This window comes from Phoca vitulina, unplaced genomic scaffold (assembly GCF_004348235.1).
Source record: "Phoca vitulina isolate PV1807 unplaced genomic scaffold, GSC_HSeal_1.0 scaffold13, whole genome shotgun sequence".
Classification (NCBI taxonomy): domain Eukaryota; kingdom Metazoa; phylum Chordata; class Mammalia; order Carnivora; family Phocidae; genus Phoca; species Phoca vitulina.
The window spans coordinates 45,569,187-45,591,246 of record NW_022589716.1 but is presented as its reverse complement, the minus strand read 5'-3'; the positions used below and the strand labels follow the sequence as shown (position 1 = coordinate 45,591,246).

General features: G+C 40.8%; 1 protein-coding gene and 1 pseudogene across 1 annotated transcript in view; both read left to right on the top strand.

Moving 5' to 3' along the window:
* Window positions 1-378: 378 nt before the first annotated feature.
* RAB7A (RAB7A, member RAS oncogene family) overlaps window positions 379-22,060 on the top strand; it is a 128,930-nt gene continuing 107,248 nt past the window's right edge. Inside the window, exon 1 of the mRNA XM_032412045.1 lies at window positions 379-636. The gene's annotated coding sequence lies outside the window, so the exon portion shown is untranslated. The remainder of the gene's footprint in view (window positions 637-22,060) is intronic.
* On the top strand, window positions 6,137-7,699 carry LOC116636849 (annotated as a pseudogene).

Below are 22,060 nucleotides of genomic sequence, written 5' to 3'. Positions count from 1 at the left end.
TTTGTTATCTGTGTCTGTGCTCATTTGGAACACACCTATAAAATAATTTCCTAAGCCTTTAAGTGGTTGATCAAATGAGTCATGGAGAGAATTAATTCTATGTTAAGACATTCCCAGTTTGGCTTCTAAGGAGGCTGTAAAAACGTACATTCCCTCCACCAGTAGGATTAACACAACACACAAGGACCCTAAACAAATGTGAACATTTCCTCTCCAAATTCCGCACGCCACGCCCCGCCACACCACGTCACGCCCCCGATCGCTCAACGCGCAGGCTCAGATTCCACGCCAGCCTTGCCCCAGCTCGGCGTTCGCGGCGGGGCCAAGCGACGTCAAGGCCCCGCCCGAGCAGACCCGGAAGCAGAATCCCCAGCGGGTTAAAGCTGGAGTCACTGCTAGGGCACTAGCACCAGAGGGCGCGAGAGTCGCCTATGTTGGCTCATGCCTTCCTTGTCACGTCAGTGAGCCAGTCCGGAAATGGAGGGGTTTGCCGTACAAGATGGCTGCTTCCTTTGTGGTTGTAGGGAACACAGAGTTTTTCCCGTTTTGAGAAACGCGATGATCTGAGCGCAGGGATTGCAACGCAGGCTTCTCGTAAAAGATGGCTGCCGCGGAGTTTCCAGGTGTCTTGACGGGGTAGGTGACCCAAAATCCAAGATGGCGGCTCCCACTGTGAAAGCGGAGACAGCCGGAAAAATGGGAGCGTGCGAACGTGCGTCGGGGTGGGGGTCCGGCCCCGCCCCCGCCGCAGGTGGGATGGGCCTTGCACGCTCGGTCTTTGTGTGCGGGTGGAGTGGTTGGAGGAAGGGTCTCCTCCGGGGACTCCCCGCCCTGCATTTCCTGGGACTCAGTTTGGACTTAATGATACCTCGTTGTATACCGTAAGGTACTTTTCCCTGCCAACAACTAAGAAAGGGGGGCAGAACGGGGATTCCTAGTAACCTCAAAATGATTCATGTAGACAAAAAGACAGCTTTTTCCTCTCTTAAGCCGTGAAACCAGAGAGTAACCAGGTGAAATTAAATTAGAGCCCATTTTTCCCCAAAGGAATAACTTGCCATTGCTAGAAAGAGCAAAGCAGCAGTTTACAAATTCCAAGATATATTACGTGAGAAAAAGCAAAGCACAGAAAAATGTCTATGGTTATAACATTGTGTTTTGTTTTGAGACCCATATGGGTAGTCCTGGGGCTCCTGGCTGTCTCAGTAGGTGGAGTGTGAGACTTGACCTCAGGGTTGTGAGTTCAAGCCCTACCTTGGGTGTAGAGATTACTTAAAAATAAAATCTTGAAGGGCACCTGGGTGGTTCAGTCATTAAGCGTCTGCCTTTGGCTCGGGTGGTGATCCCAGGGTGCTGGGATCGAGCCCTGCATCGGTCTCCCTGCTCAGAGGGAAGCCTGCTTCTCCCTCTCCCACTCCTCCTGCTTGTATTCCTACTCTAGCTCGCTCTCTCTCTTGTCAAATAAATAAATAAAATATTTAAAAAATAAATAAAATCTTGAAAAACAAAACAAAAAAGACCCACATGGGTTAAGATACAAAAGAGCTTGTGAGGGGGAGCAGAATATGCCACCCCAAAGTGTGCCTGCCACTTTGACATGTGGATTATTTTGAGCCGAAGTCAATCCAGACCTAGCATACTCAGGAAAATTTTTACCTCTCCCTTAACTGCCTGAAAGAATTTAAATAGGGGGACCTGGCCCAGAAAGAGAGCTATTACCAGGGTTAGCTTTTTATCTCAAGGACTTACCTGCATGGCAGGGCAAACATCTGCTTTTATCTTCGTGTGAATTGCCTTCTCCCATTTGAAGTCCCAAGCCCTTATCCCATTCCTTAGCTCAGAAATGGCATATAAGCCTCAACTGCCTGAGTGTCTTTGGGTTTCACCTTTTTATGGGGCTTCTGTATATACAAAATTAACCTTTTTCCCTATTAATGTGTTTTATGTCAATTTAATTATTAGACAAAGAACCTAGGAGGATGGAAGGAAAATTTTTCTGCCCTGACACTTGTCTAGGCATAAAACATCTTCATCTGAAACTAGTAACAGTAATTGCCTGGTCTAACAAAAGCAATAGATATGAAAAGGCGAGGAACAGGAATAGGAAGAAAGATAAGTTTTATAATTATTTAAATATATGATTTAATCACATGAAGTTCCTTTATAAGGTCATCATATCATTAAAAGACAATAGCAAAAAAAAGTGGCATTTTTCAGCTGTAACTGAATTTAATAAAGATCCATGATATTCATTGTGTAAGGATAAAATTTTCAAGGTCAATATTACAGTACTTGCTGCAACGGCTCTATTCTATACCCATGTGACTACCTGAGCCCTCTTGAAAGCTAGTTATATGGGGGGGGAAGGTTGCTTTTTTGATTTGGGGCTTTGTATTGTTTGTTTGAAGGGTTTTTGTTTTTGTCTGTTTTTTGAGGGGAGGAGGGGGAACAGGAGGTGTGGCCTGGCAAACAAGACACTCAAGACCTATTTGTTGAATGAATGAATGAATGCATGCATGCCTTTCTACTATAAACACATATTCTTAGTGACATCTTCTGGTATATCTTCCTGTTTTTAGGGTTAGTATCATGGAAAACAATGGCAGCATTGAACTAGCATTCAAACCAAGTTCTTCCTTAAAATCATCCAGAAATGTGTTTCCAACACTCAAAAAATAAAGTAGTAGCAGTTCCAGAATTGGTATTGATCTTGGGAATCACATATTTCAATGTGAAAGAAGGATCAATCCTCTGTCCTGAAATAATTGACCATTCCTGAGCCTTTGCCAATGTGCCAGGCACTGGACAAATGGGCACCTTTACACATACTACTCAGGGTTATTGGATGTATTAAATATGGTAATGTAATCGGTGTTTCACCAAGTTCCTAACCTGTACTAAATGCTCAATAAATGTTAGCAATTACTATTTCATGGCAGCCCCAAGTTACAGTGCATTTTTGCCTCTGAGAACTTACGGGGGCTTTAAAAATATCCCAGTTGCCATGGGGATTTTATTATTATTATCATCATCATAGAGGCCACATGGTATGATGGAAAGAATTTAGCTCCTTATTATGCATGTTTGAGTAAGTTCCTTAACCTCTTTCATAGACTCCCTGTGAAAATAATAGAAACCATATGTAAAGGACTTTATGCAAGACATAGTAGGCACTCAATAAGTGGTCTCTAATTCTGTAGTATTTCAACGTCAGAGTTAAGGAACTAATACTGCACTCAGAGGCAGGAGAACTTCTCTGGTCAAGAGACAGGAGCAGGCGGCCACAGGATGACAGTTACCACAGGAAGCTACAAGGAGAAGTTGGAGGGATGGCAGGTCCACTGGCTTCAGTGCCTCAGGCTTCCTGCCTCCATTGGAAAAATTGCAAGGTCTCCCCCCCCGCAAGCGGATATGATCTGCGGGCCGTTTGCAGAGATGCCCCTTTGCCAACAGCCACCTGCGCTGTCCCAGCTCACAATCACCTCTTTGGAGCATTTACAATGCCTCTAAGAGGCACCAGCCACTATTTCTGAGGCTCATTCCTCATACTCTAGTGTTTGCTATGAAGTGCCTATTGCATATGCTTAATTATTTGAGAATTTTTTTTTTTTTTTTTATTTGAGAGAGAATGAGAGAGAGCAAGCACATGAGAGGGGGGAGGGTCAGAGGGAGAAGCAGACTCCCTGCCGAGCAGGGAGCCCGATGCGGGACTCGATCCAGGGACTCCAGGATCATGACCTGAGCCGAAGGCAGTCGCTTAACCAACTGAGCCACCCAGGCACCCTATTTGAGAATTTTTAACTGTGGAAAAGTGCACATGAAATTTACTATCTTAACTGTTTTTAAGTGTACAGTTCAGGGCAAGAATGGGTACAACAGCAGTGAAGGATCGTGGGCTTGTAGTTGGTTGAATCCTTTTCACAAGGTTGACAACGTCACACTTCAGAACCAAATTAGATGCTTAGAATATTAGCTGCTCAAGGTTTGAAAGATATTTAACAGTCATCAAATCTAATTTCCCAGTGCTCTGGACATCTTGCCCACCACTTGAGTACTCAGTTTCTGCCTGCATTGCTCAAGGAGCAGGATGCTCTCTAACTTAGAGGACCTGTTCCATTTGTAGAGAGGTCTGGCTATGGGAAAGTAGTCATTCATTTGGAGTCAAATCTGATCCCTTGCTCTGTTCCTCAGGGATGCACAGAATGTGTTTGTGCCCAATCCATGACAAGCAGTAAGGGACTTTAAGGTATCTACCCTGAGCTCTTATGACCTGGTTTTTTCTAGCCCGGATCTTTTGTCCAAGCTCCTGACCTACACATCCCACGCTCTCCTGGTTCTCCACACGTGGCTATCCCACAAGTATCTCAGACTCAGTATTTCCAAAGCATGGCCTGTTCTCTCCTCCTTCCTTATCCAGAACCCAGGCACAGTGCACATTGCTATTTGTCTCTGGTACAAGTACCAAACAAATGAGGGCTTGCTTTTTCTCTTTTGTACAAGTAGTTTAGATTTAAGCAAATGCAGCTACCCCATGGTGCCAACAAGGACCCAGACTCCTATGTTTTGACAGGAAACCCATAGTACCTTAGCCAAACAGAGATTTCCTTTTTCTCATGGATTGAGAAGTTCTGAGAAGTACAGTCAACCCATGAAAGCATCAGAGGCTGAAGCTACTTTTATACTTTTGGTCAGTTATCCATATCCTGTGTCTTTCATCTTCAGAGGTTTGGCTCCTCTGTCACATCCATGTTTCGGCCAAGGTGAACAGGAAGGGAAAATAGCAACCATACTTGCCAGCTCAGTTGGTCTTTCTTTTATGAACTATTCAGGAAGCTTCACTCAGCAACTGCCATTTCCACCTCATTGCCTAGAACCATGTCACCTGGCCTTCTCTAGCTACAAGGAATGCTGAAAAACATGGTTCTTTAGCTGGGCATGTTGTTGCTCTGAACAAATCAGGGTTGTAAGAACAAAGAGGAGAATATAGATGTGAATAGTAATGTCTGTCACAGTAAAGCTTCGTTGAGCAACATGAATCATGTTTCCTAACTGCAGGATTTCTCAGAGCCTTTAAAATTCCAGGGAGAGATACTGTATGCATCCACAGAAAAAACTCTTTGCAATGGTCGTGTCTAAGGAATACTGTTTCATGGTACATGTTTCAGGAAGCACAGAACAAGCACAGTCTCTCTCCAATACTTTCAAAGAAAAATTTTATCTGAACCCAGGGTGGATTTGTTAAGGTATTTATGTTACTATAATGTAGTAAGAATGACAGATTTAATGACTTTCATGAAAATTGTATCATTATTCTTTCCATTTCCCAATCCAAAAAGCTTCTGGTCATTTTCAGTATTTTTTCTCTTTCACAGTACTTAGTTTTCTTCCCTGAACTCTTGCAACCGAATCTTCACCCTTAACATTTTTTAAAAGATTTTATTTATTTAGAGCGCATGAGAGTGAGAGAGTGAGCACAAGCAGGGAGAGTGGCAGAGGGAGAGGGAGAGATCCCAGGACCTAGAGATCATGATCTGAGCTAAAGGCAGACGCCTAACCGAATGAACCACCCAGGCGCCCCTCTGCTTAACATTTTTAAGTATTTTCTTCTAGTGTTTTTTTGTATGCATGGGTATATGTATTTTTATAAATAGTTGAGATAATATGTGCATATATATACATATAAACATATATATATATATATATACACACACATATACATATATGCAGCACCAAGAATGATGTTTTGGGTTTTTTTTCTTTTCTTTCTATTCCCCATTCTAAGACTAGGAATACACTGAGATTAATACAAGAAGAAACTTTTTGGTCACTATGGTAGGCTCTGTTGGTTGATATTCCTCCTTTCTCTTGGCTGAGGCACAATGGTTAGAAAGCTCAGAGTTAAGAAATATATACAGCTACTATGACAGAGATGCAAAATAATAGTTACTTTATTAAGATGAAAATGTGTTAGGGTGCCTGGGTGGCTCATTCGATTATGTGTCTGCCTTTGGCTCAGGTCACGATCCCAGGGTCCTGGGATCTAGCCCTACACATGCAGGGAGCCTGCTTCTCCCTCTCCCTCTGCCTGCCACTCCCCCTGCTTATGTGTGCTCTCTTGCTCTCTCTCTCTCTCTCACTCTCTATCTCAAATAAATAAATAAAATCTTTAAAAAGAGATGAAAATGTGTCTCCACATGAAAGTCCAATCTTGGCTCCAGTGGCCAAAGCAAGATGGGTCAAAGTCAGAGTAGTGGTGGTCATGGTCCTGGAGGTAGCAAGAAGGATGACGAGGACAAGAAAAAGAAATATGAACCTTGTGTACCAACTAGAGTGGGGAAAAGAAGGAAACAAAGGGATCAGATACTGCCAGCAAACTGCCACTGGTGACGCTCACATTCAGTGCCAGTTAAAATTACTGAAGTTAGAGGAGGAAGAATTCATTAGAAATCAGGAATAAATGAAGCCTGTAGGAGAAAAGCGAGGGGAGAAAAGATCAAAGGTGAATGATCTGAGGGTAGCCAGTTCCTACCCAATGTTGGTAGGAACCTTGGAAGAGGTCACTGATGATCAAAGACACGCCATTGTGTGTGTGTCTACATCTGTGGGCTCAGAACATCACATCAGCATTCTTTTCATGTGTAGACAACAATCTGCCGGAACCCAGCTGCTCAGTCCTGCTCAACCACAAGGTGCATGCTGTGAGAGGAGTGACGTGGATCTCCTAGTCACAGCAATGAAGTTGAAAAGTCCCTCCAGGAAATCTATGCTGTAATTGGGGGGTTGGACATCCAAATCAGGGAATTAAGGAAACTGTGAGTTTCCTCTTGCTCATTCTGAATATTATGGGGAAAAAATGGGTATAAAGCCCCCAAGGGAGTCATTCCTTATGGCCCACTTGGCACAGGTAAAACCTTACTAGCCAAAGCAATAGCAAACCAAACCTCAGCCACTTTCTTGAGAATAACTGGCTCTGAATTATTCAGAAGTACTTAGGTGATTGGCCCAAACTTGTACAGGAATTGTTTCAAGTTGCTGAAGAACATGTATCATTCATCATTTTTATTGATGAAATTGATGCTATTGGGACAAAAAAATATTACTCGAATTTTGGTGGTGAGAGAGAAATTCAGCAAACAATATTAGAACTGTGGAAGCAGTTGAATGGATTTAATTCAAGGGAAGACGTGCAAGTTATCATGGCCACAAACCGAGTAAGAAATTTAGATCCAGCACTTATCAGATCAGGCCACATGGACAGGGAGAGTAAGGTCCCCCTGCCCAGTGAAGGGACAAAGAAGTCTGATTCATGCAAGCAAGATGATGCTGGCTGCTGCTGATGTAACCCTAGACGACTTGATCGTGGCTAAAGATGACCTCCCTGGTGTTGACATCAAGGCAACCTGTACAGAAGCTAGTCTGATGACCTCGAGAGAACGTAGAATGAAAGTAACAAATGAGGACTTAAAAAAAAAATCTAAAAATGTTTTTATGAAAAACAAGAAGGCACCTTGGAGTGGCTCTGTCTTTAGTGAACTACAGTTGCCTTCGAAGAAATGGTTAGGAGTGTCGCAGCGCCTCAGAGAGATATGATTGGGGAGGTGTCCCAAAGGAATACATATTCCAGTTGACCTTTCTTAGCAAAACATCCTATGTATCTTTAAAAATGTTTTTTATTCAAGTATAATTAACGTATAGTGTTATGTTAGTTTCAGGACTATGATATAGTGATTCAATAATTCTATACATTACTCAGTGCTCATCATATTAAGTGTACTCTTAATCCTCTTTACCTATCATCCTTTGTATCTTTTAGAACATGAAGCGTAGGATGCCCTTTGGGCTGCCTTCATCTTTTGGTCATGTGCAATGCTCTCTTTCAAATAAAGTGTGCTCTTTCTCAAAAAAAGAAAAGTCCAAGCTTTTTCAACAGCTTTTTTTTTTTTATTTCATTTATTTATTTGAGAAGCAGAGAGACAGAGAACACGCGGTGGGAGGGGCAGAGTGAGAAAGAGAGAGGGAAAGAGAGAAGCAGACTCCCTGCTGAGCAGGAAGCCCGATGTGGGGCTCGATCCCAGGATCCGGAGATCATGACCTGAGCAGAAGGCAGATGCCCAACCGACTAGCAACCCAGGTGCCCCTTTTAACAGCTTCGATTCAAGAAATCAGTAGGTATTTAGGTTCCATCAGTCTTGTTGCTTTGTCATCTCTAAGGAGTTGTCATCATCTAAATAGTCTACAGCTGGTTGCCACCACATCCAGTTCTAGCCAGTGGAAAATGGGGAGAGAGAAAAGGAGCTCCTTATTTTTAAGGATATGACCTAGAAGTTTTTCACCCATTGGCCACCACTGAGTGCCTTTATTCTGAGCATCTGTGTATTCAGGTAAAAATTTGAGGATCCTGTTACAGTAAGAAGGAGGCCAAGATCTTTGCCTTCCTAAAGTTTATATTCTCTTTGGGGGACACGAGGAAAAAACAAATAACATGTTAGGCAATGACAAACGCTAATAAGAAAAAAAAGCAGGGTAATGGGATAGAGATGAAGATGGCACGTCAGATAAGGTGCTCAGGAAAGACCTCATTGAGAAGGGGATGAATAATCAGAGATACGAAGGCAGTGTGCTTCTGAAAGAAGGAAGAGCAAGTATAAATGCTTTGAGTTGGGAATGTGTTTGGCATGTTTGAGAAATAGCATGGTGTGGGCAGTGTTCCTAGAATTTGTTGAAATCAGAAAAGTGTAAACCAGATCATGTAGAGCCCTGCAGGCTACGGTATTTTTATTTTTTTGAAAGATTTTATTTATTTATTTGAGAGAGAGGGTGAGAGAGCACAAGCAGGGAGAGCGGCACAGGGAGAGGGAGAAGTAAGCTCCCCCGCTGAGCCGGGAGCCCGATGCGGGGCTCCATCCCAGGACCCCTGGATCATGACCCCAGCTGAAGGCAGACACTTAACTGACTGAGCCACCCAGGCACCCCTGGGTTTATATTTTTTGAAGATCACTAATTTAACAAGTTATAAAGCTTATATACTGTGGATCAAAGTCTTAAATGTAAGAGGTAAAACGATAAAACTCTTACGAGAAAACAGCGCAAAAAGTTTTGGCAATGGATTCAACGATGATTTTGTGAATATGAAACAAAAGGCATAGACAACAAACTGGGACTTCATCAAAATTTAAACATAGAATTACCATATGATTCAGCAATTCCACTTATGGGTATATTTCCGAAGAATTGAATGTAGGTATTCAAACACTTATTTGTACACCAATGTTCATAGCAGTATTATTCACAAGAGCCAAAAGGTGGCCCAAATGATGCACCCAAATGTCCATCAGTGAATGAATAGATAAACAAAATTTAGTGTATGCATACAATATTATAGAAGATAACTCATCCTTAAAAAGGAAGGAAATTCTAACACATGCTACAACACTGATGAACTTGAGGGAAGTACACTAAGCAAAATGAGCCAAAAGGATGAAAGAACAAATATTGCATGTGTTGGGAGGAAGAACTTATATTCTACCCTTCTAGGTTCTTTGGCTGGTAAGTTGATATAAAAGAGATTAACAGGAGGGGCACCTGGGTGGCTGTCAGTTAAGCGTCTGCCTTCAGCTCAGGTCGTGATCCCAGGGTGCTGGGATCGAGTCCCGCATTGGGCTCCCTGCTCGGCGGGGAGCCTCCTTCTCCCTCTCCCTTTGCCTGCCTGTCTGCCTACTTGTGAGCTCTCTCTCTCTGTCAAATAAATAAATAAGATCTTAAAAAAAAAAACAGATTAACAGGAGAAAAACATTCAATTACATACATACAGAAGTCCCATCAGAATTTGAGACCCAGGGTGTTATGCACAAACAATGAATCATGGAACACTATATCTAAAACTAATGATGTAATGTATGGGGATTAACATAACAATAAAAAAATTAAAAAAAAAAAAAAGAATTTGAGACCCAAAGACAAGCCCATCAGTTGAGGTTTTTATGCCATCCTGAACTAAGGAATGCGATAGGGGCCTGGGGCTTCAAAGGGAAGGAGGGTGACAGGACAATAAGAAGAACAAATGTTTGGTAATTAGATGTTTGCCCTGCCATATAGATAGGTCTTTCAAATAAAAGTTGATCTCTGGTTACGGCTGTCTTTCTGGACCAGCTCGCCTATCTAAATTCTTTTAGGTGATTTGGGAGAAATAGAAGTTCTTCTTGAGTCTACCTTCAACTCAAAATAACCCACAAGCCAAAAGGGCATATTTTGGAGTCACATAGTTTGTCCCTCGCCTCAGTCCCACCTTGGAAACTTCCCCAAGAAGTTTCACAATCCTGAAATTGAGTTGGTAGATTGCTCCATCTCACTGAACCATTCTCTTAATACTGAGAATAGGTCAATTCAGTTAAACAGTTGTATCTCATTTCAGGAAGTGGTGATTCAGGTGGGCTCCCAAAGTTAGGGCTATGGTACAAGAGGCATTTCTATGGAAACAAAAGAAAAACAAGGATTAATGATTGGAGCAGATTATAATCCCTGTTTCTGAATTCCAAAGGCAGTGAGACTGGAAGATTCCTAGGTGTCGGCTCGAAGTATTTTCAGGCAGAGGCAATCTCGCAGATTTTTCTGGTTTGTAGTTTGAATGTCATTGGTGATCTCACGGAGGAGCCACACCGCAACAGGCCTGATGGTCCATACGTGAGCTGTTGTGGTGATTTCTCTGAAGTTTGTATCAAGTTGTCCAACTGTAGCTTGCATGGCTTCAGAAAAATGGCAGTTTTAGTTCTCAAGGATTCCATGTCAGAGGGTGGGAGGAAAGCTGGAAACATTAGTTTGGAGAGTTGAGCCAAATATTGGAGGAAACTAGAAAAATTCAGGATCGGGGCGCCTGGGTGGCTCAGTCGTTAAGCCTCTGCCTTCGACTCAGGTCATGATCTCTTTATCCATTGAAAGGATCGAGTCCCGCATCGGGCTCCCTTCTCCGCAGGAAGCCTGCTTCCCCCTCTCCCACTCTCCCTGTTTGTGTTCCCTCTCTCGCCATGTCTCTGTCAAATAAATAAATAAAATCTTTAAAAAAAAAAAGCTTTTAAAAAAAAAGAAAAATTCAGGATCTAGTCCAGCTTACAGGTAGAAAACAAAATCTCAAAGACAATTAACAGCACTAGAATTTGATATCCACAAAGGTGTATTACTGAAACATAATTTTTCTCTCTACAATCACCCCCATTTTTATCAAAGATAACCACAGCAAGACTAATGCATCTGCAAACCAAGTCTAGTTTTAATCAACTTGGCCTGATCATTTACATAAGTGCATCAAGAATAGTGGTTGACCATATAGGCTCTTTTAAATCTACTTTGCTGGAAACTTTTCATAAGGAATCTCAGATTGAACTTTTATTTATTTTTTTAAAAGATTTTATTTATTTATTTGACAGAGAGATAGAGCCAGAGAGCACAAGTGGGGGGAATGGCAGAAGGAGAGGGAGAATCAGGCTCCCTGCTCAGTGGGGATCATGACCTGGGATCATGACCTAAGCTGAAGGCAGACACCCAACTGACTGAGCCACCCAGGCGCCCCTCAGATTGAACTTTTAAAAGCTTCTCGAGGTTAACAAGCCATACTAAGGACTAGCATCAGATTGTGCCTGCAATACCTACAGATTTGGGTGAATTCCTCTTTTTTTGAGGTCTTCAAAATATCCTAAGGGTCCTGCACCTACCAGGATGTGACCTTCCTTATTCACCTGGTAAGGCTCCTGGGAACCCTGTAAGCAAGGTACCAGGCCAATTTTTCCATGGGGCTTTATTGGCTCCATAAAGTTAGTATTAGTTCCTTAAAGCTGTCTGGTCATGGGGGCACCTGGCTGGCTCAGTCAGAGGAGCATCTGACTCTTGATCTCAGGGTTGTGAGTTCAAGGGGCGCCTGGGTGGCTCAGTCATTAAGCTTCTGCCTTCGGCTCAGGTCATGGTCCCAGGGTCCTGGGATCGAGCCCCGCATCGGGCTCCCTGCTCGGCAGGAAGCCTGCTTCTCCCTCTGACCCTACCCCTGCTTGTGTCCCTTTCTCGCTGTATCTCTCTGTCAAATAAATAAATAAAATCTTTAAAAAAAAAAAAAGTTTTTAAAAAGCTGTTTGGTTATATCTGAGTCTATATACATCTCTCTCAAATGGTGACATTCCAGTCAAAGCCTTGGTAATATAATCTATGTTTCCAATTGTGTCCTGTTACAAGGAGAACAGATTCTTATTGACCTTATGCAAATAATTCTGTTGCCATGAAAATAAAAATATTCACTCACTAGGAATTACCAAATTCTAGAGGGATCAGGTAGGGAGAAAAATTGTTATGCGAAGGTATATGTTACCAAATTGTTGATAACTTAAGAGAAAAGAGAAAAGGGTTTCCTTAAATCTGGAGAAACAAAAAGCCATAAAATGTTTCCCAAAAGTCATAAAAATGATAATAATTCATTTCCAAAAAAATTTTTTAATTTTGATCAATTCCATTTTAGTTATTTTCATCTCAAATTCCTTTTATTTTTTTATTTTTTTAATTTAAATTCAATTAATTAACATATAATGTATTATTTGTTTCAGGCATACAGGTCTGTGATTCATCAGTCTTTTTTTTTTTTAAAGAGAAGATCCTTTTATTTTTTTTTTAATTTTTTTTAAGATTTTATTTATTCATTTGAGACACAGAGATACAGAGAGAGAGAGCGAGCACAAGCAGTGGGAGAGGCAGAGAGAGAGGAAGAAGCAGACTCCTCACCGAGTCAGGAGCCCGATGCGGGGCTCGATCCCAGGACCCTGGGATCATGACCTGAGCCAAAGGCAGACGCTCAACCATCTGAGCCACCCAGGCGCCCCGATTCATCAGTCTTATATAATACCCAGTGCTCATTACAACACATACCCTCCCCAATGTCCATCACCCCATTACGCCATCCCCCACCCCCTCCCCTCCAGCAACCTTCAGTTTGTTTCCTAAGATTAAGAGTCTCTTATGGTTTTTCTCCCTATCTGGTTTCATCTTGTTTCATTTTTTCCTCTCTTCCCCTATGATCCTCTGCCTTGTTTCTTAAATTCCACATATCAATGAGATCATATGATAATTGTCTTTCTCTGATTGACTTATTTCGCTTAGCATAATACCCTCTAGTTCCATCCAGGTTGTTGCAAATGGCAAGATTTCATTTTTTGATGGCTCCATAATATTCCAGTGTGTGTGTGTGTGTGTGTGTGTGTGTGTGTGTACCACATCGTCTTTATCCATTCATCTGTAGATGGACATCTGGGCTCTTTCCATAGTTTGGCTATTGTGGACATTGGTATAAACATTGGGTACAGGTGCCCGTTCAGATCACTACATTTGTATCTTTGGGGTAAATACCCAGTAGTGCAATTGCTGGGTCATAGGGTAGCTCTGTTTTCAACTTTTTGAGGAAACTCCATACTGTTTTCCAGAGTGGCTGCACCAGCTTGCATTCCCATCATTTCCAAATAATTAATATTTGTTCCACCTGAATCCAGTTTTTCCATTGGCTCTGGAAATTCTTACCCAGCAGTTTTTTTGGTAAAGGTTTTATTTTATTTTATCTGATTTTATTTTATTTTATTTTAAAGTAGGCTCCATGCCCAACATAGACATTGAATTCACAACCCTGAGATCAAGAGTTAGATGCTCTACCCTCTCTCCCCTCCCCAAATTAATAAATTAAAAAAATTTTTTTTAAATTAAAAAAAAAACTCCCCCTGCTCATGCTCTCTCTCCCTCCCTAAAGGAAATAAATTAAAAAAAATTTTTTTTAAAGATTTTATTTATTTATTTGACAGAAAGAGACACAGCGAGAGAGGGAACATGAGCAGGGGGAGTGGGAGAGGGAGAAGCAGGCTTCCTGCCGAGCAGGGAGCCCGATGTGGGACTCGATCCCGGGACTCCAGGATCATGACCTGAGCTGAAGGCAGACGCTTAATGACTGAGCCACCCAGGCGCCCCCCAAAATAAATTTTTTTAAAGGGGTGCCTGGATGGCTCAGGCAGTTAAGCCTTTGGCTCAGGTCATGATCCCAGGGTCCTGGGATCAAGTCCCATGTCGGGCTCCCTGCTCAGCGGAGAGTCTGCTTCTCCCTCTCCCTCTGCCCCTCCCCCTGCTCGTGCACTCTTTCTCTCTCCCTCTCTCTCTCAAATAAATAATTTTTTTCAAAAATTAAAAAAAAAATTTAAAAAGAGTTACAGGCTCTACCAAGTGAGCCAGAGAGATGCCCCCATTACCCAGCCCAGTTTTATAATCTCAAGTTACCAGAAACCTGAACTTGTCAAAAGTTCTTCTCTTGAATCTCCTTGAAGGAGTACTTTTGCAAGAACACTTTGCAGAGAATCAGACTAAAATGACTATCTGTAAATGACAAAAACATTTTAAATGACCATTGTTAAAGATCTGATGAGAGCTCATTATAGTGGAATTAATACATAAATGTGCTTATTTGTATGACATACAATATTTTAAGGTAGTAACTAGAATTATGACTGATAACATTATACAGATACATGTCAGAATTTTAGGAATTTCATACAATTTCTAGAATAATTATATTAATAATATCAATAACATACAATATAACCTAAGAAGGTTTATCAGGATTATTTGATAACCCTTCCCCTGTAATTTAACATACCAAATAAGCCCAGTCGGTATTAACAGCTCTCTTTTTATAAGGAGAGAATACAAATCTTTTGAGATATTCCAGGGACCCTCTGGAAATTCTCAAAATTTAGCTTGAGGTAAAAAAATATATATATATTTTTAAGATTTATTTATTTATTTTAGAGAAAGAGAGAAAGCGTGAGTGGGAGAGGCAGAGGGAGAGGGAGAGAGAATCTCTAGCAGACCTCCACACTGAGCTGGGAGCGCAATGCAGGGCTCAATCCCATGACCCCGAGATCATGAACTGAGCTGAAACCAAGAGTTGGACGCCCAACCAACTGTGCCACCCAGGTGCCCCTGAGGTCAAAAAAGATTTTACTGAGAATTTGATTCTGGAAACTGTCAAAAATATCAAATGGTTTGGACACTTGACCAAATAGGATCACAGATCAGTATGAAACAATAATTATCCATTGAACCAAAATGACAAAAGATTTTAAAGGCAAATACAAAATGTTATGTAGTTCTGAGCAAAACCAGTGAAAGACCAAATAAAGTACAGAAAATTATTTTGATAAAACAAAGAATTTCTGCTTTCTAGGCAGATTATTTAAAAGGTAAAGTTCTTTTGCAGTCTGTTACCAACAGCAAACCGAAAGTCCAAGAAAACTTTGTCCTTTTAAGAGAGAAAACCAATTCTAATTTTGCACCAGCTTATTTTTTATATTAAAACTCACTTAACTGGGGCACCTAGGTGGCTCAGTCAGTTAAGTGGTGGACTCTTGGTTTTGGCTCAGGTCGTGATCTCAGGGTCATGAGATTGAGCCCCTGTTGGGCTCTGCACTCAGCAGGGAATCCACTTGGGATTCTCTCTCTCTGCCCCTCCCCCACTGCTCACGTGCACATTCTCTCTCTCTCCACTTTCTCTTTCTAAAATAAATAAATCTTTAAAAAAATAAAAAATAAAATAAAATTCAACTTAATTAAATTTATTCTAACGTTAGCAAGTTTGACCAAACATTAAAATTTCTTTCCAAAGATTGTTTTCCTACAAATTTCTACAAATTTCTTTTCCTTCAACAAAAATTCATTTCCTTTCCTCATACCTTCTTTTACCAAACACATACATCCTACTTTCCTTACATATGGAGATATTTCCCTTATTATTTCTTGTAACTTTAATTACATATATTAATTAGAATTCTTAACCCTTAGAAATCTTAATTTCTAGTGAAAACTAAGAATAAGCAATTTTGAATTATATTATACTAGTATTCTTTAGATTGGCAAGTTTATGAATATATTTCATAATTTCTAGAAACATATGCTTCTTCACAGTATAATCTTTCAACATGACACAAGACATGTTTACCAAAAGACCCAAATATCTTTAATTCCATTTTAAAAAATTCAACTGAGTAAAATTTGAACATCTGATTGGCAAGATTCATGAATAGAACAGTATCCAAGGAGCTATACAAAATGAAAGGCTTTTGGGGCACCTGGGTGGCTCAGTTGGGCATCCAACTCTTGATTTCAGCTCGGGTCATGATCTCAGTGTTGTGGGATGGAGCCCTACATCAGTCTCCATGCTCAGCGGGGAGTCTGCTTGGGATTCTCTCTCTCTCCCTCTACCCCTCCCTTGTGCGTACACTCTCTCTCTCTCTCTCTCTCTCCAAAATAAATAAATAAATAAATAAATCTTTTTTTAAAAAAGGAAGGCTTTTATAGGCAGAAGAGACAATAATTAATATTCTATATTTTGGGGTGCCTGGGCGGCTCGGTTGGTTAAGCATCTGCCTTCACCTCAGGTCATGATCCCAGCATCCTGGGATCCAGCCCTGCATCAAGCTCCCTGCTCAGCGGGGAGCCTGCTTCTCCCTCTTTCCCTCTCCCTCTGCTGCTCCCCCTGCTTAGGCTCTCTGTCTTTGTCAAATAAATAAATAAATAAAATCTTTTAAAAAATATATTCAATATTTTATCTTATTTGGAAATGATCTAGATATTTAATGACTATACATCATTTAACTTAGCGAAACTCTAAAGTTTTAAGTTACCAAAAAGATTTGGGGAAACTATTTAAATAGACATACCATAACACATAAATATTCCTGGAAAGTTGATTTATAAACTGTTATCTTACATCTATTTAATTCACTTGTTCTTAACAATTATGCTTAGATTAGTTAGGAAAATTTCATGAGACATTAGAAAGCTAACCATCGTCTTAAGTTATCTTTCTTGCTGACAAATTCCATAATGGAGATGGCGTGAGCTTATTTGACTTTTGGTAAACCTAGGTAGAATAGAAGTATATTTTATGCTGATAACTCTGAAGATATGCCTATTTTAATTAAGCCAACAAATTTAAATTAGTCTTTTTTTTTTTTTAAGATTTATTTATTTATTTATTTGAGAGAGAGAATGAGAGACAGAGAGCACGAGAGGGAAGAGGGTCAGAGGGAGAAGCAGACTCCCCGCTGAGCAGGGAGCCCGATGTGGGACTCGATCCCGGGACTCCAGGATCATGACCTGAGCCGAAGGCAGTCGCTTAACCAACTGAGCCACCCAGGCGCCCAACAAATTTAAATTAGTCTTAATACTAAATGTTTTTCCAGATCACTTGATCCTAAAAAGTATTTGGGTTACTTTCTGTTATATTTCTGAGAACTCAATTATATAAGCACTTCATTTTCTCTAAGCCAATTAAATAAAGTTTTTTTACAGGTTAATTTTGGTGATACCATCCACAGGGATAAAATGCTACACATCTACAATATATATATTTACACACATAAAAATACAGACAGACACAGAAACCTTATAGTTTCATTTTAAAATTTTAGCCATGAAATAGGTATGATAATGTAAAGTTCACGTTATAAAAGAACAATTGGAATAAGTTTGTCTGCTTAGATGGCTAAAGCCTTTTAGAAGACACTTAAGATTTGTATTTGTTCTTGACAAGTAATCTTAATGCAAGTTCTTTCAAGAACTTTGGTTTCCTAAGGGAAGAATTCTTGTAGTACTTAGGTTTCTGGATTGGTAAAAAGGAATAGGTGGAGTTTGAAATGGCCTCTAGAGCTGTATTTCTAATTTTGCAAAGATTTGTAAGATAAGGACAGTCATCCTTAATTCCTCAAAGAATTGGTTTGTAGCCTGGATAATGAAGGACTGACACACCCATACACCTATATTAGAATGTTTTTCTTTCCCTCTGTGTACATAGTTTTATTCTACCTTAGGAGAGAAGGCCTAAAAAAAATAAAAAATAGAAAATAAAAAATAAATTCCTCCTTTTAAATATAGGCATGCCTCATTTATCGTGCTTCACTTTATTATACTTTGCAGATACTGTGGTTTTTACAAGTTGGAGATTCGTGGCCACCCTGGCATTGAGCAAATCTATTAGCACCATGCCCACTTCATGTCTCTGTGTCCCATTTTGGTAATTCTTAAAATATGTCAAACTGTCTCATTATTAGTATATTTGTTATGGTGATCTGTGATCGGCGATCTGTGACGTTACTATTGTAATTGTTTTTAGAGCACCACAAAATGCGCCCACATAAGGCAGCAAATTTAACTGACAAGTGTTATGTGTGTTCTTGACTGTTCCACCAACCAGCCATTTCCCCCCATCTCTTTCTCCCTCTCCTCGGCTCACCCTATTCCTTGAGGCACAACAGAACTGAAATTAGGCCAATTAATAAAACTACAACGGCTTATAAGTGTTCAAGTGAGAAAGAGTCCCATGTCTCTCATTTTAAATCAAAAGCTAGAAATGATTAAGCTTAATGATTATGGCATGTTGAAAGCTGAGATAGAGGCTGGAAACTAGGCCTCTTATGCTAAACAGCCAGAGTTGTGAATGCAAAAGAAAATTTCCTGAAGGAAAGTAAAAGTGCTACTCCAATAAATCTGTGAGTGATAAGAAAGCAAAACAGCCTTATTTTGATATAGAGAAAGTTTTAGTATTCTGGATAAAAGATCAAACCACCACAACATTCTCTTAAGCCAAAACCTAATGGAGAGCAAGGCCCTAACTCTCTGTAATTCTGAGAAGGCGGAGAGAGGTGAGCAAGCTGCAGAAGAGAAGTGTGAAGCTAGCAGAGGTGGTTCTTGAGGTGAAGGAAAGAAGCCGTCTCCATAACATAAAAGAGCAAAGGGAAGCAGCAAGTGTTGATGTAGAAGCTGCAGCCCGTTATCCAGGAGATCGTGCTGAGATCATTAATGAAGGTGGTTACACTAGACAACAGATTTTCAATGTAGACAAAACAGCCTTCTAGTAGAAGAAGACGCCATCTAGGACTTTCATAGCTTAGAAAAGAGAAGTCAGTGCCTGGCTTCAAAGCTTCAAAGGACAGGCTAACTCTCTTGTTAGGACCTAATGCAGCTGGTGACTTGAAGTTGAAGTCAGTGCTCATTTACTTTCTGAAAATCCTAGAGCCCTTAAGAATTATGCTAAATCTACTCTGCCTGTGCTTTATAAATGGAACAACAAAACCTGGATGACAGCACATCTGTTTATAACATGGTTTACTGAATATTTTAAGCCCACTGTTGAGACCTGCTGCTCAGAAAAAAAAGATTCCTTTCAAAATATAACCACTCATTGATAATGTACCTGGTCATCCAAGAGCTCCAATGGAGCTGTATGAGATTAATGTTGTTTTCATGCCTGCTACCACAACATCCATTCTGCAGCTCAGGGATCGGGGAGTGATTTCAACTTTCAAGTCTTCTTATTTAGGAAATACACTGTGTAAAGATACAGCTGCTATAGATAGTGGACCTGGTGGAGCTGGGCAAAGTCAACTGAAAACTTCCTTGAAAGGATTCACCATTCCAGATGCCATTAAGAACATTTGTGGGGCGCCTGGGTGGTCAGTCGTTAAATGTCTGCCTTTGGCTCAGGTCATGATCCCAGGGTCCTGGGATCGAGCCCCGCATCGGGCTCCCTGCTCTGCTTGTGTTCCCTCTCTGGCTGTCTTTTTCTCTGTCAAATAAATAAAGATCTTAAAAAAAAAAAAAAAGAACATTTGTGATTTTTGGGGTGCCTGGGTGGCTCAGTTGATTAAGCATCGGCCTTCGGCTCAGGTCATGATTCTGGGGTCTTGGGATCAAGCCCCACATCGGGCTCCCCACTGCTTCTCCCTCTCCTGATCCCCCTGCCTGTGTGCTCGCTCGCTCTCTCTGTCAAATAAATACATAAAATCTTAAAAAAAAAAAAACGTTTGTGATTCATGGGAAGCAGTTAAAATATCAATATGAACTGGAGTTTGGAAGAAGTTGACTGCAATCCTCATGACCTCGAGGGTTCAAGACTTCAGGGGAGGAAGTAACTGCAGATGTGGTGGAAAAAGCAAGATAATCGGAGCCTGAAGACAAGACTAAATTGCCGTGATCTCCTGATAAAAGTTGAATGGATGAGGAGTTGCTTCTTATGGATGACAAAGAAAGTGGTTTTGTGAGATCTGCTCCTGTTGGAGATGCTGTGAAGATTGTTGAAATAACAACAAGGATTTAGAATATGACATAAACTTAGTTGATAAGGCAGTGTCAGGGTTTGAGTTGATTAACTATGGTTTTGAAATAATTTCTACTGTGGGTAAAATGTTACCAAACAGCATCTCATGCTACAGAAAAAGGGTTTGTGAAAGGGAGAGTCAATCAATGTGGCAAACTTCATTGTTGTCTTATTTTAAGTTGCCACAGCCCCCTCAGCCTTGGACAGCCACCACCCTGATCAGTCAGTGGCCATCAACATTGAGTGAAGACCCTTCACCAACAATAAGATTATGACTCCCCGAAAGCTCAGATGATGGTTAACATTTTTTAGCAATAAAATATTTTTAATTGGGTATGTACATTGGTTTTTTTAGACATAATGCACATTTAATATACTGAAGTATAGTGTAAACATAACTTTTACATTCACTGGGAAGTGAAAAAATTCATTTGACTGACTGTATTATGATATTTGTTTATTGTGGCCGTCTAGAATCAAACCTGCAGTATCTCCAAGGTATGCCTGTACCGTGTCAGTTTTCAGCCAGAACAAACAGTAAATATTTCTGGCATTATTAAACAAATCCCCGCCTTGGATGTAAGAGGGGCCCCCAAAGAGGGTGCAAAGGATATTACCTTCCCAAGATCCAGAGTCACTCCCAAAGGAAGCCAAAAGAAAGAACCAAAAACCTGTATGTCCCAGGCAGGCAGAAAGCCAAACCAAGTTCTTAGGACATAAAACTAGGCAAGCAAGAAGGCAATAATTATCCCTGGGGTGAAAGGATCAAAAACTGAACAGGTCTGGATTTGCAAAGGAAGGGATAACGTGAAATTTTATTTTCTGCCATCTTGGGAACATGAATTCTTTTTTTTTTTTTTTTAAGATTTTATTTATTTATTCATGAGAGACAGAGAGAGAGAGATGCAGAGGGAGAAGCAGGCTCCCAAGGAGCAGAGAGCCCGATGCGGGACTCGATCCCAGGACCCTGGGATCATGACCTGAGCCGAAGGCAGACGCTTAACCATCTGAGCCACCCAGGCGCCCGGGAACATGAATTCTTTGGATGGGATTCTAGAATATACCTGCAAAGGACATTGGTAGGAAAGCCTGGTGCTGGCAGAGCCTGGTTGTGGAGCCCAGCAAACCAAGCCCTATTCCCTGTCCCAGGTGCTTCTGCTAGATTCACTTCCTGACTTTCAGCGGTTACGTGAGTAACCTATATATCATGGGCCTGGAGATCAGGCCAGAGTGCTCTCTGTAAATCTTGTAGGAAAAAGGAAGTTAAAATAGGCAGACAGGGCCAGATTTTAAGAAGAGGAATTCACGGGGCGCCTGGGTGGCTCAGTTGGTTAAGCAACTGCCTTCGGCTCAGGTCATGATCCTGGAGTCCCGGGATCGAGTCCTGCATCGGACTCCCTGCTCAGCGGGGAGTCTGCTTCTCCCTCTGATCCTCCCCCTCTCATGCTCTCGGTCTCCCATTCTCTCTCTCAGATAAATAAATAAAAAATCTTTAAAAAAAAAAAAAAGAGGAATTCACATTGGATTTAATTTTTGTTTTAAGTCTAATTTGTGTTCTTTCATCTTGTTAAGGGAGTCCTTAAGGCTAACCATTATAATTTTTTGTGTGTGTCCTCTTTTTAATTTGGTCTTTGTATAGATGCCAATAAGATAATTGTTTAGGATGAGGCTCTCTAAACCAATTTTTTTTTTCTTTTAAATATAGCCAATTCAGAGTCTCCATCATCTGGCTATTGACAAGTAGGATCTTAAATTAATTTCAATAGCAACTCAAACCAATAAGCCTTTTTATGACCTAACCATGAACTCAAGAGGTGTTTCTAAAGGAGAGTACAAAAAATGCAGCCCTTACAAATCCAAAAAGTTCACTCCCAAAGTTAACCTGAAAAAAGATCTAGC